Here is a 26,871-nt window from a genome sequence, read left to right as displayed (position 1 = left end):
AGATTAGTCCTCACTAGAGAAACATGTGAATGACAGACTATGCTCTAGTTCATCATTTGGCCAACTGCTGATTCACCAACTGTCACTCCAGCCAGTTCACATGGAGTCTGATGAATGTGCCTTGAGTTATCACAACAGGAACGGCAAGAACAGGCAAGAGCAAAAAACTGAGTCTTTCACAATGGCATCCATTATGAAAATCATTTGATCATTTTAGATAATAGGCATTGAAATAATTTGGGTAACATATATTTAGTCATTCATTATTTTTAATGACATTTCAATCAATGTTCAATGAGAAAACAGTATGAAAGGAGATTGAGCTCACCACACTTAAATTATTCAGCTCAGTGTCTGGTGAATAGCCTATCTTTTTCAGTAGTTTTCCTACAGAGTTGTCCCCAGAAAGCCTACTCATGTCTAAAAGGATCTTGAAGGTTACTTTTAATTTCCACTGTTGATGAAACTACTTTTGGCAATCAAAGCCTCCCTACAGACAAAAACCCAAAGGCACTCTTGAAGATACAAAAATACTTCATGGCAGTAACTATAAACACTGCTGAGCATTTGTATATTTGTGGAGGAATGAGATAATGTGAAAAAGTTAGGTTGGCCTTTGCATACATATGCCTAAGTTAATATTTGCCAAAATTATCTTTATCTATGCAGAAAAATGTATTGTATAGATATCATATTTAGAATGTATTATTAAGTGGTTTGATTATTTTGGGGATATCAAAAATGCACATACAAATAAATTTTAAACACTGTATTCAAATTTCATAGTGTGGTTTCTGCAATATTTACACCAATAAATATATGTGCATATATGTATATATAACATTAAATACATGTGCATATATGTACATATATGCAAATATATATGTGTATATATATAACATTAAATATATGTACATATATATGTCAAAGGGAAAATGCCCAAATATGTATATTTTAGCTAGATTTCTTCAAAGACTTTATAAATATTCTATAGTTGTATTGTGCAAAATGCTTACAAAAAGGATTAACTCTTTTTTTGAAGGATGAAAATTAGGAATTTAAATGCTCCTGTTAAAAAAATGCAGTAGCATCTTCTTATTTTTGAGCTTTGCTTAGAATGCATTCTCTATCCTTGTCACAAGCTTGGTAATTGTTGCCTCCTAGATATTAAAATTCAATGAAATATTGTTTAGACATCTCATCATCTAATATTAGAAACATCATCAGGGAATTTTAGTCTTGTATGATTTGTAATAAAAAATACTTTGTAATAATAAAATTAAAGTTTATAACCTAATAATTTTGTAACTTTTAGAGATTTAAAAATCAATTTTTCTTTCAAAGACAAAATGATTAGGATGGACAAGTTGACTATGTTGTTAATATCAGGAAGGAAAACACCCTAGAGAGCTTCAATTAACCAATTTACAATTAATCATTTAGGAGTGTGTGTGTGTGTGTGTGCGTGTGCGTGTGCGCATGCACGTGTATGTATCCAGTGGTTAATCAGAGATGGCAAGATCACGTTAGCTACACATTGGCTGGTTGCATATCTCTGGTGTCACTCAATCCCAGAAAGTGTGTCACATCATAAGAAAGCATTTACATAGAGAGTACTGACTACAGGAAGTTTTTTCTGCATTTCTTGTGTCAAGGTGTCCTTTCTACATCAAGGGGGGTGGGGAGCAACCCCTGTGTTTCTCATGTCTTACTGAATTAACTTCCTATTAGTTTTCTAATGAAATTATTTGTTGAGTGCCTACAGTCTGTAGAATACTATGCTGGGTGCTACAGCCTGTGCTTCATTGTATCCTCTACCACTTAGTACAGTATCTAGCACATAACATGACTCAAAAGGTATTTAAAAAGTATAAATGAATAAGTGATAAAACAAGAAGTTTGACCGAAGGAATAGACACATTCTCTGAATTGTGAGTTATCTAATTATGTGTCCTGATTTCTAGATTTGGAAAATGATTGTTCTGGAACTGATGGTAATAAATGACTTGGACTTCAAGAGAGAGCCTGAAGACAGCTGCATACATCTTTTGCAGTCCATGTCTGCATGCCATAGGGAGAAAGGCTGTGCTTTATGTGGAAATCTCAATTTCTTATATACCAGAATGTTCTTTTGCTAAGGCGGGGCAGAGACCCAAACTACCGGGATCATGACAACCATTAGTTCTTTCTGAATTTCTGTACTAGTTAAGCATCTTGATTTAACACAATAAAGATCTATTTCTTGCTCCTCTCAGAGTCCAATGAAGGTAACTGGGGTAAAAGGCTCTCTGTGCACTGCTATTCAGGGGCCCAGGCTTCTTTCATATGTCTCTCCTAAAGCCTCAAAGTTCTCAGTGGAATCCTCTGCACCTGGCTGAGTAAATGATCAAAGAAAGAGAGTATGAAACACAGCATGAGTGGGTCTAAAAGTCAGGTCTGGAAATGGGGAACATCATTTCTACTCATACTCCATTGGCTCACTTACCTGCAAAGACTCTGAGAAATGAGTCCTGCAGTGTGCCCAGAAAGAAGAGAAACACTGGTGAGCACATTCTCTGCTGCAATTGGCAACACTCCCAGGTAGAACTCTGCTTTTATAATAACTACTAAATCTTCATGCTGTTAAGGAGTTTATTTTGTTAATATTTATTTGTCACTACCAAACTTAGAAAGAAAAAGGAGAGGAAAGAGTAACTAGAAAAATATCTACAAACTGTCTATTGTCAGACAATAACTGATTTTTCTCAGCAAAATCAAAGTAAAAAAAAAAATTTTTTACTTTCCCAGCAAAGTAAACATTGGTCCTGAGTCTTTAGGAAGGAGATGGAAATTAGAGTTATAGAAATTATTGGAAGGAAGTTCTCCACAGGTTAATAGTGAGGGAAAAATAACTTAAAGTAATGTATTTATATTTAATTATAAATGTAAATATAATTAATCATAAATATGAGTATCTGCATGTGGATACATGTGTTTCCTCCCAAGAGCTGCATACTTCTTGGGTTACTTAAGGAGTAAAAGCATACTGGGTATTTTCCTGATTAGAAACCAGCAGCTGGAGTAGGAGCATCAACTCCCACTCAAAAACAGTTCTTTATTCCCTTCCATTCTAGCGCAAACCCTCCCCCAACTTCTAGTATTTCTCTTTGAATTCTTTTTTCTTTTTTTTTTTTTTCCCCCATGGAAGGAAAATTGTGTCTTCTGGGGGCATTCTTATGGGTTAGAGTAACAGCCAAATTTCTCACCACTGCCTTCTGTAGGCCCTTGAAATCTCCAAGACAAGCAAAGCCAACAGTGAGGGTTTTTTGTTTGTTTGTTTGTTTATGGCTCAGTGTTCTCATCCTTTCTTTGATCAGGACATGGTGATAGTGGGACTTTGAGAAGTACTAAGCTATGAGGACGCAAGGGCATAAGAATAATACAATGGACTCTGAAGACTTTGGGGGAATGGTGGGGAGGGGGTGAGGGATAAAAGACTACAAATAGGGTGCAGTGGTACTGCTTGGGTGATGGGTGCACCCAAATCTCACAAATCACCACTAAAGAACTTACTCATGTAACCAGACACCACCTGTACCCCAATAACCTATGGGAAAAAAAAGTACAGGTTGTATTGAAAGTTTTCTAGGCATCTGGACAGCCAGAAGACAATTAGGTAGAATGTCACCTGCAAACAAATCAACTCAACATTTGCTTAATATACATCTGCCTTTATAAAGGGTACCTTGTAAATTGCATAGCTTTATTCCAAAATGGTATGGTTCATGTGCAGGAATTTTATCTTATGCTTTATTTTAACATGTATTATTTTTCCCAATAGATTTCTACATCTCCCACATATTATAATTTGGTCTGTAAAAATAATAAGATATTTTAATATGAAAAATGATTCAAATAATTTTTTAAATTAGTTTGAAATGTATTTATTTCCTTTTTCTTCTTTCAGTTATACCAACTTTTAAGTTTTAACTGAAACATAACTCAATATAGAAGAAAAGGACTATATTAAGTAGTGTTCATTTATACAAGTGTTTTCCTACAGTTGAAGAAAGACTGTTAACACTTGATACTCTAGTAAAAACCTAAACATCTCTCTTAGATAAATTCTATTGCATTGTTTTATTATCCTGTTACTCTGAAATTATCTTAATACAAAAATTAATGCATTAGATATACACATTAAGCATACTATAAATACTTAAAATAGTAACCTTTTATAAATATAAGCAATGAAATGAAAATAGCTTCTATTACATAATATAAAATAAATTTATAGTTTACTTAATATAAAACAATTACAAATTAGTTATTAATTTCCCTAAAGAAAAACCATTTTATCACTTTGTATTTTAATAGTTTAAATGGCTCATCTATTTACATAACATTAAAAATAATAACTATTTTTAAAGTTATGAATTATTAAGAATTTATCACATTCATTCATTAATCAACTATTGATAGGCTATTTGGTTTCAAATATTATACAGTTATAATTTAGAAAATGACATGTGGATAATTATAATGTAGTATACTTGTACACTTGTACTTTACAGTTTTGAGAGAATTTTCACCTCCAGTATTTTATTGGAGTCTCAGAATAATCAAGTGAATTTCCAAAAAAAATAAAAAAAGTCTGGGACCAAAATCTATGATCCTTTCCTCTAGTACGTCAGTCTAACTCTCTATTGAAAACCCCCAAATGTTGAGAAAATCCCATGGAAATAATATCCCAACGAGATGATAATATTATTTAGGCCATACTTTCTTTAATTTTTCTGCAGGATAAAAAGTTCTATACACTTGGGAAAGGATAGGGCTAAATAATGTCACCCTTAGGAGCTGGGTTTCAGTTAATTGCAAAGTCTATTTTCTACTGTTTTCTACAAGGTGTCATAGAAGTTTTATCTGGTTAAAAAATTGGGAAAATGATGTAAGAGTGCATTTATTGCCTCAACATTCATAGCATGCAGGAGTGGAAAAAACACTAAGCTTGAAGTCAGTCAACTTGGATTTGAATCCTCTTAAACACTTGCCAGCTCTGATATTGGGCAAGTCACTTAACAAGAGTTACCAATCTCTGTGGAAAAGATTGCCGCTCTTAATAATAATGATGATGGCATTGATGATAATAGTTTTGTATTTATTGAGCACTTCCACTCAGAAGTCATTTGTCTTGATGTTTAAAATAAATACCATTGATTAAAACCTATTTCCCAGTAATTTTGAGAGTATGTCCATCATATACATATGTAATGTATGTTGACATACATACATCTAGTGTCACAAGATCTGAAGGTGTGGGTTTAAAAAAAAAAAAAAACATTGGTTACTAAAGTTGATATGGAGACAGAAAAGACCCAGAACAGCCAACACAATATTGAAGGAGAAGAACAAAGTTGGAGGACTGACACTACCCAACTCCAAGACTTACTAAAAAGCCATTATAATCAAAGCAGTGTGATATTGACGGAAAAATAGACAAATAGATCAATGGAACAGAATAAAAAGCCCAGAAACAGACTCATATTTATATAGTCAACTGACCTTCAACAAAGGAGCAAAAGCAACATAATGGAGAAAAAATAATCTGTTCAACAAATGGTGTCCAACAATTGGACATCTACACAGAAATAATTAAATCTAGACAAAGACCTTACACCCTTCATAAAAATTAACTCAAAGTGGATCATACAACTAAATGTAAAATTCAAAACTATGAAACTTTTAGAATATAACAGGAGAAAATCTACAGGACGTTGGGTATAGCAATGACTTTACAGATACAATATAAAAATCAGAATCCATGAAAGAAATAATTGATAAGCTGGACTTCACTGAAATTAAAATTTTCTGTTCTCCAGAAGACATTGTCAAGAGAATGAGAAGATTTGTTACAGTTTGGGAGAAAATATTTGCAAAAGACATATCCAAAAGAAACATTGACTTTTTTTCCTAATAAAAGATGGTTATCTAAAATATACAAATAAATCTCAAAATGCAACAATCAAAAATGAACAGCTAGATTAAAAAATGGGCAAAAAAACCTGAACAGACACCTCAACAAAGAAAATATACACATGGAAAATAAGCACATGAAAAGATGCTCAACATCATATATCATCAGTAATTTTCAAATTAAAACAACAATGAGATATTATACACATCTAATAGAATTGGAATGGCAAAAATCCTAAACACTGATAACACCAAATATTGGTGAGGACATGAAGCAACAGGCATTGATTGCTGGTGAGAGTACAAAATGGTACAGTCATTTTAGAAGACAGTTTGGGAGTTTCTTACAAAACTCAACACACTCTTACCATATGACCCAGCAATCATGCTCCTTGGTATTTACCCAAATGAACTGAAAATGTATGTCCACATAAAAACCTGTATATGGATGCTTATAGAAGCTTTATTCATAATTGCCAAAAGTTGGAAGGAAGCAAGATGCCCTTCAGGAGGTCAATGGATAAATATCCTATGATTCAGACAGTGGAATATTGTTCAGTGCTAAAAAGACATATGAAGTCATCTAAAAATACACAGAGGAACATTAAATGCATATTACCAAGATAAAGAAGCTAATCTGAAAAGGCTGTGTACTATATAATTCCAGCTACATGACATTCTGAAAAAGGCAAAGTTATGTAAACAGTGAAAGGATCAACAGTAGTCAGAAATTAGGGTAGAGGGAAGGATGAATAGGTGGAGTACAAAGAATTTTTAGGTCAGTGAAATTATTCCGTATAATACTATAATGGTGGATGCATACATACTGTTATATATACGTTAAAACCAATAGAATGTACAATACCAGCAGTGAACCCTAACATAATGACATTGGGTAATAATGATGTGTGAATGTAGGCTCATTGATGGTAACAAATGTACTGCTCTAGTGCAAGACGTTAATAGTGGGAGAGACCATGCATATGTGCTGAGGGTATACAGGAACTGTGCATTTTCTGCAAAAGTTTGCTGTAATTCTAAAACTGTTTTGAAAAATAAAATCCATTTAAAAATTAAAATAAAATAAAATTTTTAAAAAGTGTTGACAATGTGATTGAAGTCATTTTTAAGTGTTTCAAATTTGTTGGTTATATTAAATCTTTTCCCCATGTCTGTTCAATGTATAAATTCACATATCATTGCCTTTCCTTTCTGATTTGCCACACTCCCCCTATACATTTCTTACACTCTTCTTCTCTCATTTACTTCATGATGCCTGAGGCATAAGTAGAGTTGTAGTCTGTGGTTCAAGTTAGGAAAGATACTAGATTTCATTGGAAAGTACTTACTTCCACTCTTCTTTCCCCATTTCAAGGCCTTGTTTGATAAATTAGCAATCAGTCTTTCATAGAATTATAATTCCTGGTAGGCAAAATGGAAGTTATATTATTAGGAGACAATGTACAGGTAGGACCCTTGAGTTATCTCTGAGCCAACTTACTGCCTGATTTATACATCACTAAAAGATCATAATGTCAATCCAAAAAGTATTTGCCAACTTTAGTTTTCTTCTCAGTATCAACATTAGAAGAAAGAAATGGTTTTATCTTTTAAAGCTTTAATCAAACAAATTTAAAACACACCATACTTTGGAGAATTTAGAATACTTTTTGCTATATGATTTATAGATGGAGTTTTTAAATGTTTTATTAATTTAACACATTTTTATTGATGCTCTGCCATTTGCTAAAATCTGGGGATATGGTGAAGCACAAGAGAGATAAGTTTCCTGCTTTTGTGGAACATGTTTTCTGGTATGAAAGAAAAATAAAAAGCATGGAAACACAAGAGTACACAATGACAATATAATGAACACTTGGAAAGAAAGATATCAAATAATCAAGAGAATCCAATTAGATGGTATGATTAGGGAAAACATGTCAGAGAAGGTAACATTTGGACTGAGACCAGTAGAATTAAAATGAGCACACCAAATAGAAACTGTGGTAATGGGCATTCTTGGAAAAGAAAATGATACCCTGGTGTAAAAACAGTTTGCATGAAACAACAGAAAGTGGGCCAGTGTACCTGAAACAGAATGAGCAAAGGAAGAATTCATGTACTGAAATCAAGGAAATAGAATGGAGTCATCAAAAGCCTTACAAACCATAGGAAAACTTAAGATTTAATCTAGCGCATTAGGAATTCATTGAAGGATTTACATGAAGGAGTAGTATGATCTGATGTATGTCTTAAAATGTTTATACTGGTGGTTGTATTTGAAATAAGGATAAACGATGGACTACTAAAAAACAATTAGTAGACTACCACATCGGTCGAAGGGAGAACTAATCAAGACTTGGACTAGAGAAGTGATAGTGGAAATAGAAAGAATTGAATGTATTTAAAATATCTGTTGGAAATAAAGTGAATAGGATGTGTTGCAGTTTAGATGTTGGGGGTATGAAAAGGAAATTATCAAATAAAATAACTAGGTATTTGTCAAGTAGGCAGTTGGATATGAGTCTGGTTTGGGCACAAGGTTGTCCACATAGAGATCTGTGGTTCATCGTGAATATCGCATTGCCATCCTGGAATGTTTGGAAATTGTATGTGGGCATTACTTAGATGTCACAATGATTTGGGGGGTTCTATTGACATTTGGCTGTCAGTGGCTGGGAATGCTAGATGACCAGCTATGGTGTGCGACAATTTGGAAAAACAAATTATTGGCCCATGTCCTACACAACATTTCAATGTTCTCTCCAACTGAATACCTTGTAAAGATAAATTGGTAGTAGTTAATTGCACGATAATTCTTTTTTATTCCGCAAGCAGTTACATAAGAAGCCCAATAACTTATAAAAAAGCTAGTTAAGGAGAAGGAAAGCAAATATATTGTCTTCAAATCATGAAATAAATTTGTGTACTCTGTTTATCTGTCTCGTACTTGATGTATTCTTGTATTTCCAACCATATATTAACGCATTTCAGTGCTGTAATGCAGCTATTAAAAATCAGTAGTTTTAGTGGTGTAATGTAGCCCTGATGTAACAGATGAAACCCCTTGCAACAGACTCAGAACCAAATGTTAATTAAAATAGTGCAGATGTATTAAGGCATGTCATTAATAAAACTTTAAAAAGATATATCACTGCTAAGATAAGAAATGACTAAAGTGAAAATAACATGCAAATGTTATATTTCCATGTTTTGGGGCTGCCTATTGTTTCTCAGGCGTTCTGTCCCCAGAGGTGTAACACAACTTCTCTATATCCTCTTATATTTCTGCTTCTCTTTCTATCTATACTCTAGTCCCTGTTGCCCATTGAAGTAGAGTCCTGTGTCTCCTTAAGTACTAGAGACTAAATGTAGGCTTCCATTTGTGGTAGAATTTTAAGAGAGAAGGTATGTTTGAAATTTTGAGATACTTTATCACTACTTCATACCATGCAATAACATAGGAATTATTTTGGTACTAAGAAAAAAGTTCCTCAATAGAATATCAAACTTTCTTATTGGTTCCACTTTAACAGTCTGAAATTTATCTTGGCCACTTTTCTTATTCCCATTATAGTTATTTTCTTCCCATATACAATTGAATTGTATTTATTATAACATTCTAAACTAGATTTTATTCTCAAGCCCATTTCTACCTCTCTGCACTTTTTTATATTTATTTGCTTCTTGTATATAATGGCTTTTGATTGTCTCACTTATAAATTCATTATAAATAGGTACAAACATTACCTATGGGTATGTCTGCTAATAAAGACATTTCTAAAAATTTACATGTTAAATCATATTATGTTATTGTAAATTAATTTCCTTTTATTTTTTCTTTATCTTTGAGTTAGGCTGCTATGTTGACTTTTTTTCTAATCATTTACAGTATTTGTAAATTTTTCTGATCATTTACAGTATTTGTTAATTTTATGTGGGGATAGTAAAGATGGCAGTGTAATAAAATATTTTATATAACAGAAGGCCTTAGATCCAATAGGAATGAGATCCACTGATATAAGTATTATTTTAGCCAGCCTACTAGATGAGATCATCCAGGAAATGGCATAGCCAGAAAGGAGGAGGGGGCCTGGCACTTGGCTCTAAGTTACTCTAACATGTAGGTTGTGGGTAGAAGAAGAGAGGCAAAAGTGAGGAGCAGGAGTATCTAGTGACGAAAGAAAGAAACAGAAGATATTGGCATCTTGGAAGCCAACAGACAGAAGTATTTCAGAAAAGACACGGGATCTCCTTTGTTAAAGGCTGCTGAAACTTTAAAGATAAAGACAGAGTAAAGTCCTTAGCATTTGGCAAAATGGTAGCTATTGATGACATTAAGAGAAGTTTCAGTGGAAAAGTGGGAAAGTAAGATTGTAGTAAGTTGAACAGTTAATTGGAGGTAAAAGCTGAGAAATTTTTTTTTACAATGAAAATAAGAATTGTATGTAGTGAGGATTTCAGAACAGAAGAAGTATCTTTTATGAGAGATATTATAGGAGCTTAACAAGAAAAATGATTAAATTTTAACAGCAGAGTCTTCTGATTCTTTTGATTACACATTTAGCTTATAAAAGTATATTTGTTATAAACAGTATAATAACGAGAATACTTAAGATAGTAAAATTTTAAATCCTGGTAAAATAGGCACGAATATTAAAATACTTGATGAGAAGCTTGAAATTGAAATGAGAAAAAAAATCCCTGGCACATAGAGGGTACTCAGAATATATTTTTAAATGAATAAATAGATTATTTGTAAAAGACTGATGTATTGCTGTTCTTTGGAAAGGGGGTGTAAATAAAAACCTTAGCTTATGTTAGGTGTTCCCAGACTTTCTGTTGGGGTTATATTTAACTTTACTACTTAAAAGAAAGAACACTAAGTCCTCTTTTTTTTCTCTCTCTCTTCAAAGAACCAGTAAGTACTTGATGGGTATTTTATTAGCAATCTATGTAAACATCATATCTTAAATATTAAAACATTACATAGAAAATCATCTGTCTATTTAAAACTGAAAGTGAGAAAAATATCTAATGACATTTGTTTTGAAGCACTTCACTAAGAGTTTAGGTGAAATATTTTAAGTTCTTGTCATAACAATGTAAAATATACAATTTTAGTGGATATTTTGCTCAATGTAATTTTCATTTAGGCAGAATGACTCAAAATACACTGATAAAATTGTCTTTCCTAACAAGGCAATTTCTGTTGATCATCATAGTACAGCCTCAGGGAAAATGGCTTTTTAAGATATATGTGTGCTTGAAGTTATTTTAATAGGTAATGTCTATGTAAGCTTGGAAAATGGAGGCTACACTGAAAATTGGCTGAAGATGGGGACTCCTCTAAATATGCTTTTGTCATATTTTGGAGACAATAATGCAAAAGCTAACATAGCAGTGGGCTATGTTAAATGTATGTGAACAGAAAGTCTTCCCCTGAGCAGTAATTCACAAGTCACTTTTCCCCAGTACCAAGTAGTTTATCAGCAAATGGCTTTAGTTAGGTCACACTGAAACACTTGTGCCTGTTTATAAATTATGTCACTTGTCATGGCCTCCTAATATCCACCATTGGTTGGGTGATCAGTAGTAGGAGGAGAGAGAGGTATAGAGGGTGAGAATCAACCTAAATTAAGGACTCTGATGAAATTGTACATATTACAATTCTATGATCTTTTAATATGTATTGCACTGAAGGTCTTTCAATCCAAATTATAGAATCTGTTCACCATATGCTGCACACTTTCTGGAATTCTCCACATGGAAACAACCAATTTATTTCCAAGAGAAATTTGACTTAGACTATTTTTTGCAGATTTTGCAGTGTTTTTGTGTGTTTAGTCCAACGAACTTGTTAAAGCTATAATTATTTTTATGGAGAAGGCTAACTAATAAACACAGGAAAAAATAATTTTCTCAAACCCTATTTGAAAACTGTAATGAAAAAGTTAAATATTTTATGATAAAATAATAAAAATTCTTATCCTACTATGTGTAGATCCTACAGTAATAACTCAATTTTTTTCTTTGCTAAAATTGCCACACTTAAAAGCATTTCTTAAAACACATACCATCTTTTCTAACACTGGCATTTCAAATGTCTCTTTTCCATCCATGGGATCACACGCATGCCATCCATCACTGGATACTCCTTGATCTTAAGAAGTTTTTTTTTTTCTCTCTCTCTCTCTCTCTCTCTCTCAGTCCTCTATTACAGATACTACTCTGTTATGCAGTGGGCTTAGAATATTTGACTATTGACTATTTCACTAAGGAGTACTATGCTCTAGCATATAATGTACTACATCTTTAAAATTTCTTGATTTCATGATTTCACATGATTTAAAACACATTAGTTCCTTTTTTTAGTTTTTTGAGTTTCAATTTTCTGCAGCTTATGTTCATTTATAATGAGTGATAGCTGTATTTACAAACACTCTAGAGAATATAATCCATTATATTTAGAATGGTAAATTATTTATACATCTATTCTAGAGAGTATATTGATTTTTCTTTAAATAATCATTTTTTTCTGAAATAGAAAGCATATTATCTTCTGTTGCTATGCTGTTGTTTCAGTTTATGTTTAGATTTTCAATTTCAGTCTTCATGATATTTTTGGTGGTGAAGGGTTTCGGTTTTGAAAAAGTGATGAGGTAATGTCTTTATTTTTTAATCAGCGTCTCCTCCATTCCACTCTTCTCGATGTTTCTGCATCCTTGAATAGTCCTTGATAAAATGAAACTTAATCATCATTCAGTTTGAGTTTTTCCTAACAAACACTACCTTTTTAAATTAAATGTTATATGCACTTTGCGAATCCAAGCTTATGTAATATTTGGAAAGACTTAGAAATCATCTGTCCAATCTCCTCAGTTAGTGGATGGGAAAAGTAAGCTTCCCTCAAATCCTAAGGTGAAATGATTTCTTCAAGATCATAAAACTGGCTAACACATAGGGTATTTCTCAAAATTAATTTCCAAAAAGATTATATGTTTCATCAACTAAAAAAGAAATCCCTGAACATTTGTTCAATAAAACAAAAACATTTTAAACAAGATGCATGAACTATTAAGACAATAAAATTATTTCAAACATTTATATAAACACATAAGCTTGACATTTTCATTTTAATTAATAATTTCAACATTCTTGTCTTTCTAAAAGTTTACAGGAGCATTTGACTAGTTGCATTCTTAAAAATGCCTTTGGCTACTTTTGCAGCCAAATCATTACATAACCACCTCTACTTCAGCCGTGATCAGGTGAATAATCTTTGTACACTTGGACTGCATTTTGAAGGTATGTTTATACTGAGTTGTCATGTTACAGGATACAGATAACAGATCTATATGAAACTCAGAATAGCACTTTAATAGATATGCTATTTGCTATAAACAAGTAGCTTTAAATTAAGTTAGATTTTTTTTTTGCCTTAAAGTGAATCAAGAAAAAAAAAATTATATAGGTGCTCACCACTTAATTTGGTCTAAAAAAGAATAAATTTTCAGGCGCTGTCTGTATTATAAAGTTCCATTGCTACCTCTTTATTTCCATGTAACATGTTAATCATTTTGTTCTGGGGTTGAAATAGATTCTTTAGTATGTAAATATTTCAAGCCTTGGTATAGCATTTCAGAAATGCTCTCAAATGTAGAATTTCATAGATCACTAAAAAGCTGTGATTTAATTTTTACAAATAGTGCAACATAAATTTAATTCATCTGGGTGCTGGGTGGCTTAGTGCATGCTTATCTAGTTATAGTATTTGGTGAGTAGCAACACGAATTTTATTAGGTGAATGATCTTCGGGTTGCAGAATGGTCTCCATTATGGAAGCAACATAAATCTGATAGCTGCATAGACTAAGGGCAGAACCAACAATGAAATATATGTATCAATCCCTGAATCATTTTCTGAACTAAAATGTTAGAGTGTTTCATCATTATTCATAACTGGGAAATTTTAATGTATTAAATTCAATGGACAACAAGTGAATGCAGAAATAGCAAGCTATATTACAGGTGTGTTTTTAACAGTCAACAGTTTGAAAGGAAAACAGGAAACTCTTACTGCTGGTCTACTGCTGATGTATGTCATTATTTTTACAAACAAGGAAGACTGTAGCTAGTTTATTTGACCTATTGTCTAGGTAAGACCACATGTCTTAACTGCTCCATTCAAAATTTCTCCCAAAGAAGATATTGCTTTGTCTCACGCAACTCTTCACATTATACCATGTCAATTTGATGGCTTGATTTATTGTATTTCCCACCACTCTTGATTATTTTTGCCATCTAGTTTTACAGAAACATAATTATCATTTAAATTATATATTTATTGCCTAAACACTGGAAAATAAATTTAAAGCCATTAAAAACACAGAAGCAAAAACTGTATTATTTAACAGTAGTTAAAAATCCTTAGTTGGATATATTGACTGCATCTTGCCACTCGGAACTTTCTGTAAAAGGTTAAAAAAATTAACTTTAAAATGTTCCTACCAACTTCTTCAGTCGCATTTGGACATTTGTTAAAAAAAGAAACTAGGGTTTTTCCCCCCTTTTTAAAACAGCAACTTTGATAAAGCAGATAAAAGTGAATGCTAGGTTGTTTATCAAGGGCATATTTTAAAATCTTAGCTTGGTTTATCTATAGTAGTTTCTTTGGAGACCATTATAAGAAGTGGCTACCCAATGCACTTTAATCTTTCTAGTTTGTGATATGGTTTAACTGAATGTAAGATTAAGCTATATCACCCTAGCTTTACATCAGTAAATACCTGGTAAGAATTAGCCTTGTACATAAATAGCTTAGAATTTAACCCTTTCTATATAATGTTACTTCAAAACTGCGATGGGTTTTTCCACATATCAAATGTAAAATATAATTTAGGCTTGTTTAGCTTAATTTCTAATCATAGATATTTAAAAATATATGAAGGACTAAACATTGACAGCTAGCAAGTTTAACTATCAGAAAATTGTATCATATATCTTACATTTCTGCTTCCTTGATTTATTGATATTTTTCTTCAAATAGCCATTCTCAAACGCAGGTAGCTTAACTGACCTTTCAAAGGCCAGCATTTATGCTGTATGATTAAGCTTGCAGACTAGATACTTTGTTCTGAATGTGACTATAATGCTATGAGCTTAACCAGTAAGCTCTTCGAGAGTTAGAAAGAGCTCCAATAATCAGCATCCCTCCCAATTCAGAATATTACATCCTATAAAAAGATTATTTATTATCTGTATGTACACTGAATATATCTATCTCAGCTTTCACATAAGAACCTTTGGAGTAAAGTAATCTAATAGATTTATTACACTCATCCTAAATATTTATTCAAGGTTCAACAATCCTAAGTCTTTTAAACTTTTCTCTATTACACTTTTTTTCTAGGATATCTTCATTCTGGTTATACTTCTCCAGATAAATGATAGTTCAGAATTATGTTTCAAAAACGCTTTAGAGGAGATCATGTTGTAGAAAAAAGTATTATTTGTTATTTTCCTTTAGTGATGGAATATAGCTCTTCCTTTAATTGAACAGTATGTTAAAGTAATTGAATTTTTTCATTAATATTCCTATTGAACCATATGTTAAAGTAATTGAATTTTTCCATTAATAATTCTATTGTATAAGAAAACACGGTTCCTGTAACACTCAAATTCCAGTGTGGCAATACACTGACAAATAATGTGACACATCAAAGAATAATGTGATAACAAAATGTATATCTTTGATGTCACTCATTCAAGATAATACATTGAAAGCATAGAATGGTGAACAAGATCATCCAAATTATTTAAATTTTATTTTTCTATTCCATGAAAACTTTGAATGAGACCCCCAAAAATATCTGAATGTATATTTCATATCAAATATGACACCTTGAGGAGCTGTTATTGCAACAACGCACTCAATGTTTAAAACAAAATCAAAATGCCTCAATGTAAGTGTAGTCCTTCTCCTACTTTAGTGAGGTACCTTATATTTTCTATATCTCTTTCCAACAAATTTATTCTCCTACTACTTCCCCCAGATCTCTGAAAAATAGGACATATTAACCCCTTATTTTTCCTCAAAGCCCTGTCAAACTATCATGCCAACATAATAATAATTTTTAAAAAGGACTCCCTTTTAATATATACACCTTTTTGAATATATACCTTATGTATCTTACACCATCATTTCTCTCATTAATTGCATTACATCATCATTTCTTTAAGTATTTGCATAGTATTTATCTTAACATCTAATTAATTGTTTTACCTCTAACCTTGTCTGTGCTCTGATAACAATTTTAAATGTTAAATATACCTGTTAAATACCAGAGGGATGAAGATGATGAATTAAATACAACCTGTTTCTTATATTCCCGTCAAGAATCCCACTAAGATAAAAATAAGGGGATTTTTGAATGTGAACACATATAGGACAAAGATAAGTAGAGTAGATACCATCACAACTGTACTTTGGAGGACAGAAAGCATATGAACAGATAGTAGCTGATTTAGCAATCTGGGAAAGACTGAACTCTTAACTCATGGCAAAAATCCAAGAAACAACCTTATCTATACTACAGAATACTGTTAAAAAATTAAAAATTTGTAGTGCCAGTTTTCTGATGGAAATGAGGGCAAGGTGGATTAAAACAAGGATGAGTAGCTGGAAACTTTAAGCAACAGTTAAAACCATACACCCATTAGGATGGCTAAAATTATAAACATGGATAATAACAAGTGCTGACAAGGATGTGGAGTACCTATAAAATGGTCCAATCACTTTGAAAACCTGATAGTTTCTTAGAAATGTAATCTTATACATCTAGTATTTATGGAATGGAAACAAAAGCATATGTCCACACAAATATTTATACAAAAATGTTCACAACAGCTTCATTTGAAATGGTCAAAAATTAGAAACACCTCAAGAGTCCATTTATAGTTAAATGAATAAAATAAAGGATGTTCATTTATATCATAGAATAATACTCAGTAATAAAAGAAGCAAATCATTGTAAACACAACAACATGGATAAGTATCAAAATCATTATTCTGAAAGAAGCAAGACACAAAAGATTACAAGCTGTATTACATTTATATAAATTGCAAAATTGTCTATAGTAGTTGCCTGGGGTAAGGACTAAAGTAAGAATTGACTGCAAGGGATGTGAGGAATATTTTGTGGGTGATGGATATATTCTGTATATTGATTGCGGTTGTGTGGTCATGAGCAAATATACTATCAAAATTTATTGGGTTGTATATTTTCAATAGAAGGGATTTATTGCATGCCTGTGATTCCTCAATAAAATCAATGAGTAAAAAAGCAATTTAAAAAAGAACAAAGAAACAATTAGAACCTCAGGTCTTCTCAATCATTGCATACCTCCAAAGGATTTATTTAATTTTGTACCAAAAAAAGACTGGAGGTGGGCAAGATAGAAGGTTTCTAATCTGGGAGACATTTGAAGGTAGGGTATTCTGTTGAACATAGGATAATTAAATTAACATTTATAATACTGAATATTGATCCCCTAGCTCTCTCCCCAACATATCTTCCAGAATGACAGCAGCCAAGATTATAACCTCTAAGCTATTGAAAGATCATTATATGGAGAATCTACTTAGCCAAGAGAAAAAACATAAATACAGTCTTTTTTAAGACAGTGACATAACCTATAGTGAAGATTACAGTTACAAGTTTCATTTGGGGGCTCAATATTCGAAGGCAACTTTTAAATGCCCTACTTTTAAATATTAGCAGACATCCAAGGATCACCAGCCATCTGTGAACTTCCAAGTTAAAAAAAAAAAAAGGATCAAAATATATGGAGAAAAAATAAGAAATTTTGGAAATTGGGACTGTGCATGAAATAAGACATTTTTATTTAAAAAGGATTCAGCAAAATTTTAAAAAATTCTATTGCAATATCCAAATATAAAGTTGAGAAAATCTCCTTCAAAGCACAGAAATATAAAATTAAAAAAGAAGAAAGGAAAATTAAGTGAAAAGAATATAAGAAAATGAAAGAAAAACTAAAGGAAGTATAACATCCAAGAAACAGAAGTGCCAGAAAGAGAGAGAATAATAAAAACTGAAGAGAGAAAACTATCAACTAAATAACTGAGAATATTTCTTACAATTGAAGGACTTGGCTTGTGAGAGTAAAAGCCCCACTCTGTGCTCAGCAAAATAGACTCAGCAAAATGGACCCATATCAAGGTACATCAACATGAAACTGTAGAACCCTGAGGGAAAAGATAAGATTTTATGACTTCCAGGGAGGGAACAAAAATGAATCACATGAAAAGTCTCAGGAGTTAGAAAGGCTTCAGGCTGTTTATGAACAACACTGGAAGCTACAGACAATGAAGCATTGTCTACAAGATTTTAACGGAAAATTATTTAAAACCTAGGGTTTGATACTCAGCCAAATCATAAATCAGTACTATGGTAGAGATGTTCAATGTTTGTAAAATAATCTACTAGGTAATTTTATCAAGAAACTACCCTAAATGTCCTTCATTAAAATAAGGTTATGTACCAACAAAGATGGAAGCATGGAATATAGAAAATATAGGAAAAAGTAAAGAGCATCTTTTGGGTCATGGCAACATGAAAATTCCACGAAGATAGATGTATAGCAGGCATAAAGGAAAATCAGTCCAGAATGGGGCGGGTTAGAAGTCCTCAGAAGAGATGTCTTCAAAAGATATATTTTATCCATTAAATGTTGCATTTTAAAACGAGATTTAGACAATTGGTGAAGAGCTTAGATTTGACTTAGTGTTAAGTACATGATAAAAAAGCACGCAAAAATCAGGTAATTTTTAACTCCAGAGGGTGAAAAATTTGATTAAGAAAGGAGAAATAGTTTTAGTATGCAAAATAGCTTAGAATAGCATTTACATACACATAATTGTGTAAACATGGATGTAATCAAACTTATAACTATATTGATAACATGGGGAAGATTGAGTGTGAGAGTGTGAGTGTGTGTGTGTGTGTGTGTGCGCGCGTGAAAGCGAGAGAGAAAAAGAGAAAGAGAGAGAGATGCAGAGAGAAAAAGAAAAGAGGTATACATTTGTGGCAAGAGCTGAGTGTATGAGAGTAAAAAAGTGCTAAACCTCATTTCTTTATAGGAGAAAATAAGTAGAGAATACTTAAGAATTGAACAAAATGTCAAGACATAACAATATAATTCTGATATTTGAAGTATGGACGTAAATGCCAAAAAAAATCAGCTAAAAAGTTGCAAATAGTTGCCTCTATAGACAGGCAAATTAGAGAGAGAGGGCACAATGAATTCTCTATTTTGTTATAAGGAAAAACTACTTGACTCTTCTAGCTTTGCATGTGCATATATAAGGAGGATAAAGATTAAAACAAAACCACATTAAAAATATAAAAAATAAAAGCTATTATCCTAATGTGATGGTTAATACTGAGTGTCAACTTGATTGGATTGAAGGATGCAATGTATTGATCCTGGGTGTGTCTGTAAGGGTGTTTCCGAAAGAGATTAACATTTGAGTCAGTGGGCTAGGAAAGGCAGACCCACCCTTAATCTGGGTGGGCACCATCTAATCAGCTGCCAGTGCAGCTAGAATATAAAGCAGGCAGAAAAACAAGCCTACATCTTTCTCCCATTCTGGATGTTTCCTGCCTTCAAACATCAGACTCCAAGCTCTTCAGTTTTGGGACTCAGACTGGCTGTCCTTGCTTCTCAGCTCCTCCTATATACATATAATAGGAGATATAGTAGTTCTGTCCCTCCAGAGAACCCTGACTAATACATCTGGCTTCAGAATTCCTCACTCATGTACATTATTATGTTATATTATGTATTATGTCCATTATTATATTATAATGTTCCTTTTCTCTAGCCACACATCATCATATAGTCATGTTTTGTCATTACAATCAACTTGTATCATCTGATGAAAAGAAATGTATTTTTAATGTTTTGATTCTAGATCTAAATTCAAGATCAGCATTCTAGCTTTTTATCATGTATTACTTTCTAATATCTGAACTTACTATTTTCTCTTCATTATGATTTATAATATTTCCTATTTTTAACACTACAATTTCCTGTACTTCAGAGCTTTTCTGTCTTCTCTTGACCAACTTATCACTCTAAACTACATATTCAGCCATTCACTATAACTTCTCTAACAGCTAAGGATCCCTTAATTGCTTGAATGTTCTCTATTGTAAATCTCTAATTTCTTCATAGCTACATCTTTGCCAGGTTCCAAAAGGTCTTCAGAGAAGTCTGGGCTCCTATGCTAACTTATGTTGATTACCTACTCTATGGTAGAGTCCTAAAAGTATCAATTTTACCCGTCTTTCTAATATTCAGCTGATTTTTCCATGTGGTTTAAATTTATCAACTTTCCTCCTTTTCTTCATAAAGTATCCCTAATGTTTCATTATTCTTTATGCAATAAAATATCACATATCTTGTCTCATACAAAGTAGAGAAAGAAATACCTTTCTCCCTTTCTCTATTTTTAACTAGGTCAGGTCCTTTTGTACTGTGTAGTAGGCAGAGTTCTAATACACCATCCCCTGAAATCCCAAGATTCCTGGTCCCTGGTGTACACACATTTTCTCTCAGTTATTCAATCAAACACTAATCTAGGTATCTCTGTGAAGGGGTTTTGCTGATATAATTAAAAGTCTTAGGTTTTAATCAATTGACATTAAGAGTATCCTTGTGGGCCTGACTTCATCTCATAACTACTTTAAAAGCAGAGAGGTTCCTCCAGATAGTTGCAAAAGAGCATTTCAGAGATTCAAAGCACCATTGCTTGCTTAAAGATGGAGGAGGACACATGGCCAGAAGTGCAGTGGCCTCTTGGAAACTGGACCAGGCCCTGGCTAATAACCAACAAGGAAATGAGGACATCACCCGGAAGGAACTGAATTCAGCCAAGAACGGGAACGGGCTTGGAGGCTGTTTGTGCCCTAGACCCTGAAGATAAGAAGTCAGTCCAGCTGAAATCTTGATTCCAGCTTTGTGATACTCTGAGCAAGGAGCCCCACCACATTATTCCAGACTTCTGACCTATAGAAAGGTGTTAACAAATGGGGAATGATTTTTTTACTTGCTACATCTGTGAGAATTTGTTACACAGCAAAAGAAAACTAATATTGCAAAATTCAATTCTCTCTACTTGATTCTGAAACTTTTTATATCAACTAGCTCTCGTTTTGTGTGTGCATGTTTAAATTCTATCCTATCCTATCCTATCCTATCAGTCTATTATTCTTCCTCCTATTTTAATACCAATCTTCTTTCAAAAATAAGCTACAGCTACTATCTATATTTTCTCCTTAATTCTGAAGAATACAGAGCCAATGTCCTGTGGAGCATGAATGATGTTTTAATTGATAAATCCTGTTATCTTTGTTCACCCTTTCTATTTCTCCACAGTGTTGATTACTGGCAGGCTTCTCTGGTCATCTTATCCTACATGATTCTCCCTCCACTTCTATCAACATGGAGTTTTGTACTCAGCAAAATAAAAATCTTTCAAAACTGAGCACCAAAACAAAACAAAACAAAAGACAGTTTTATATTAAAAAACCGAGAGACTTTGTTGGTAGCAAATTAAAACTACAATAAGTGGTTAAATGAAGGAATATGGTATCAATTGGAAATGTGGATTTCCACAAAGGAATTGAGGACATTTGATATTATAAAAATGTAGGTAAGTATAAAAGAAGTTTATTTTTCTTAGTTTTGAAAACATTAAGTAATAATTGACTTTTTAAATCAAAACTAGTAACAATGTATTGAGGAGTTTACAATATGGAGAAAAGGAGTAGCAAAAGACTGTTGTTAAGATTCCTAGAATGACTGTTGGTGGGACTGTAAACTAATTCAACCCTTGTGGAAGTCAGTGTGGCGATTCCTCAGGGATCTAGAACTAGAAATTCCATTCGACCCAGCCATCCCATTACTGGGTATATACCCAAAGGACTATGAATCATGCTGCTATAAAGACACATGCACACGTATGTTTATTGCGGCATTATTCACAATAGCAAAGACTTGGAACCAACCCAAATGTCCAACAATGATAGACTGGATTAAGAAAATGTGGCACATATACACCATGGAATACTATGCAGCCATAAAAAATGATGAGTTCACGTCCTTTGTAGGGACATGGATGAAATTGGAAATCATCATTCTCAGTAAACTATCGCAAGAACAAAAAACCAAACACCGCATATTCTCACTCATAGGTGGGAATTGAACAATGAGAACACATGGACACAGGAAGGGGAACATCACACTCTGGGGACTGTTGTGGGGTGGGGGGAGGGGGGAGGGATAGCACTGGGAGATATACCTAATGCTAGATGACGAGTTGGTGGGTGCAGCGCACCAGCATGGCACATGTATACATATGTAACTTACCTGCACATTGCGCACATGTACCATAAAACCTAAAGTTTAATAATAATAAATAATAATAAAAGAAAAAAAAAAAAAAAAAAAAAAGACATCATAAAAAAAAAAAAGAAAAATTACAGACAGGAAGAAAATATTTAGAAATTACATATCTAAGAAAGGTCTTGAGTCTAAAATACATAAATAACTCTCAAAATCAAGAAAAAAAAAAAAGATTCCTAGAATGTATGTGAAGTAGAGTATTATTATTTGATTGTGGAATGTGATAAGTTAAAGATGTAGAGAGTAAATCTTAGAGAAATTACAAAAAAATGATGTAAAACAAATAAATAGTGGAGACAAAATTGAATAATAAAAAAAAAATTATTTCAAATTGTTCTCTTGAAGAGACCAAAAACAAAGAGAGAGATGGGACAAATGGAAACCAACCAGGAAGATAAGAGATTTAAACTCAAACATTTTAATAATTACATTAGACGCATTTACATTCAGTTGAAAGACAGATATTGTCATAGTGGATTAAAAAATATAGGCCTGGTGCAGTGGTTCACACCTGTAATCCCAGCACTTTGGGAGGCCGAGGTGGGCAGATCACAGGATTGAGACCATCCTGGTCAACAAGGTGAAATCCCGTCTCTACTATAAATACAAAAATTAGCTGAGCATGGAGGCACGTGCCTGTAATCCCAGCTACTCAGGAGGCTGAAGCAGGAGAATTGCTTGAACCTGGGAGGCGGAGGTTACAGTGAGCCGAGATCACGCCACTGAACTCCAGCCTGGTGACAGAGCTAAACTCCATCTCAAAAAAATATATATATATATATAAAAAATATATATTTATTTATTTATGTATATATTATATATATTCATATATCATATATTTATTTATTAATTATATTTTATATATTATATATTTATATATTATATGTATATATACACACATCTCCTGTTGGAAATTCATTTTAATATAAATATACAGAAAGGTTAAATGGATCGAAAAAGCTATGCAATGCTAATACCAAATACAAGAAAGATGGAATTCCTATTTTAATATCCAACAAAGTAGATTTCAGAGCAAAACATACTACCAATGGCAATCAGGCATATTACATACTGATAAAAACATCAATCCATCAAACAGATATAACTACCCTAAATGTGTATGTGACTGTTAACTTAAAGACATATAAAATAAAAACTGAAAGGAGAAATAGACAAATCCACAATTACGGTTGTAGGGCACACTCTTTTCTGAGTAATTGATATAAGATGGGGGGAAAAGGCAGTAAAGTTAAAGATATATACCATCATTACCAACTGGACATAAATGACATTTGTTGAACACTCTACCTAATAACAGCAGAACACACATTCTTTGAGGTACATGTTGATCAAACACCAATATAGACCATATTCTGAACCATAAAGCAAACATCAATAAATTTAAAAGATTTGAAATTATACGAAGTATGCTCTTCGGGTATCATATTTGGAAATTAAACAACAAATTTGTAAGTAACTTATTGGTCAAAAAAATCACAAGAGAAATCAGAAAATGTTTTGAACTGAATAAATATGAAAATACAACCTATCACAATTCTTAGGACAAAGCTAAATTGGGGAAATGTGTAGTATCAAATGCTGAACAATTACTACAATAACAAAAACAAAAAAAGTGCTGGCGGGAACACAGAACAACTACACTTTGCAAACCTTTTAACAGTTTCTTATAAATTAAAACTTTTACTAACCTAGATATTTCCAATCCTAAATATTTACCAAATAGAAATAAAAATATATGTCCAGTAGAAAATATTTAAGCAAATTTTCAGAGCAACATCTTTCATCATAATCCCAAACTGAAAAAAAACACACAAATTTCACTCCTAGATATTTACCAAAACAATTCCACTCATATATTTACCAAAGAGAAATACAACTATGTCTAGACAAAGATCTGTAAGCAATTCTTCACAGCAACTGTACTCATAATAACCCCAATTTTTGTCCATGGGTGTGTAAATAAACAAATTTTGGCATATCCACACAACGGAATACTAATCAGCAATGAGATATAAACCTATTAATACATGTTACAACACGGGTGGGTCTCAAAAGCATTATGCTAAGAAAAAAAACAAAAAGCTACATGCAGTGTGCTTTCATTTATATGATCTTCTGGAAAAATCTAATTGGTAGGAAACTCTACAAACAGAAAACAGATCAGTTGTCCATAGTGAGGATAGAACAGTGTATTTATTGGATAATACAATGTTTGGGATAATAGATTTTTCTGTATCTTGATTGTGGTAAACATTGGTCAAAGCTAATTGAACTGCATATTTTTTAAAAGATAAATTTTAATGCATATGAATTACGCCTGAATAAACTTCACTTTTAAAATGTTCTAATATATTCAGAAAGTTTCTTTCCACTTTCATAGATTGAGTCAATTTCTGTGACCCTATCATCATATTACTCTGCTCTGTCTAAATTTCTTACTAGTATTAGAAATACAGGACCTTTTCTTTTCAACTTTTATTATAGTTTCAGGAAATGAAAATGTTCAGAAAATTGTTTCTCCTAGATTTTCTCAAGAGGGGTAACAGTGCTGTTGAAAGTGTCATATGCCAGCATTATTACTATTATTGGACAAGGCATCATATAAAACCTATGCTTTTGTCTTTAGATTTCTACTTTCCAACATGATATTTTTGTGACATCAGACATCTGTAGGGTTTACTGGCACCTCATTTTTCAATGTGATTTCAACATATGACCATCCCATTTCAACTTCCCAATTTGGAAGAATACCATTGCATTTTATTACCAAAAAAAAAGAAAAGGAGAAATTCAAGAAGAAAATGGATTTTTTATCAGGATATTATGAGTGCTGGTAATTAATTTCCTCAATGAAAAGGATGAGCCCTTAGGAATACAATGATAAAAGAATATTATTCATCTTCTTCCTGCAAGCTAACAAGCAAATCAGTATCATTAGTGTTTTTGAAAGATTAACTTCTCACCTAAAAACATGCTTAGGGATACTGAACATTTGGTATCACTAATTTTCTTGAGCACATGTAATAGCCTTTTTAAAATATTTGCTAATAAAATGAAGCTCACTCCTTCTCACTTAAATTTCAGCTTAAGCCACTCCCTCTTTTAAATATTACACAATTCATTCAATTTTATAGTTTTAAAATTATTTCTTATTGAATTTTCTATCACTCTTAGCTCATAACATATTCATTTAAATGTAAAAAATTAGTTCTAACTTTATTTGATTATCTTTTAGGTAGTGATATTGCGTTTAACTAATTCTACATTTCTTAATATACCTAGTGATCCAGTGCTGCCTTTTGTTTATGGAATGTTGATCATTGTGATTTTTAAAATGATCATTATCTGGATCAGATGGCCTAAAACTAAAAGTATCCCCATTTAACCTTTCTCATTTGCCAAATCAGCAGAACTCAAATACATTGTCTTCATATAAACCAGATTCTCATTAGTGTTTACCTGTCAAATTTACATCTATTTTTTGATACAAGACTCTTGCTCGTTTCAATTATTTGTACGCTCAGAGGCCTCATCATTCTGTCCTTAACACCAGTCACACATTTTACCTATTACATTGTAGAAATCTGAAAATAACCAACGCATGTTGCTGAGTTCTCAGATCAATTGCCTCCTTGTTTTGAATATTCAGTTTATGGTTAAACTGCTGCATTTCAATATCACATGCAAATAACCATTTTATCAACATTTAAAAGTTCTCAGTGATTGACTCACGTCTCTTTTCATCACTTTACTGCAAGAAAGGAGTTGAGCACATGCAACCTTCTTCCATTAACCTCAGTCACTATATCATGAAGACTTAAACAGAACTGAAATATGCAATACAGGAAATAGATGATTAATTAAAGATAATTTCTGTCATTAATTAAGCCATTCTTTACATAGTGGCAGAAAACATGGTATTTTCCTGCCTCTTCATAACATTCATTATTTTCTGTTCTCTAGAATTTTTAGCTTTAAACTCTTCTTCTGCAAGTACAGGTGTGCGGATGATAAATGTAGAGTGATTCTGAACCTACCAATACAACTAGTCTAGGCATCATCTTACTCCTCAGAATCAGAACTACTTGAAATCTGAGAAACATGTACAGCCTCTGTGGCTGGTTCATTTTGATTGCAGCCGAATTTTTCCCTCCTACCCCTTCATCATTCTCACTCTAAGTGTGTGGTAGTCTCTGACGTCACTGAGATTTTGTCTTCTGCACACCAAATCAAGCCTTTGCACGCTTTTCCATACTCTCAGATTGATTTTAAAACAAATATATGAAAAGGAAGTGAACCCAAGGCATCCAAAGTATTGGTGGTTTTCATTTCTTCCAACTACTATATTGTATTTCTTTTCCTTTTTTTTTTTTTTTTCATGTAGTTACTTTGAGCTTGTATTTAG

At 32.6% G+C, this 26,871-nt stretch overlaps 1 long non-coding RNA gene across 1 annotated transcript in view; it reads left to right on the top strand.

Annotated features, from left to right (window-relative positions):
• Positions 1-21,640, top strand: part of LOC129016614 (uncharacterized) — a 57,935-nt gene extending 36,295 nt beyond the window's left edge. The window contains exon 3 of the long non-coding RNA XR_008494909.1: positions 21,417-21,640. This is a non-coding gene — a long non-coding RNA (uncharacterized LOC129016614). The remainder of the gene's footprint in view (positions 1-21,416) is intronic.
• Positions 21,641-26,871: the final 5,231 nt, after the last annotated feature.

The sequence above is a fragment of the Pongo pygmaeus genome, chromosome 1 (assembly GCF_028885625.2).
Source record: "Pongo pygmaeus isolate AG05252 chromosome 1, NHGRI_mPonPyg2-v2.0_pri, whole genome shotgun sequence".
NCBI classification, from domain to species: domain Eukaryota; kingdom Metazoa; phylum Chordata; class Mammalia; order Primates; family Hominidae; genus Pongo; species Pongo pygmaeus.
The sequence above is the reverse complement of the archived record's forward strand: the minus strand, read 5'-3'. Positions and strand labels throughout refer to the sequence as shown.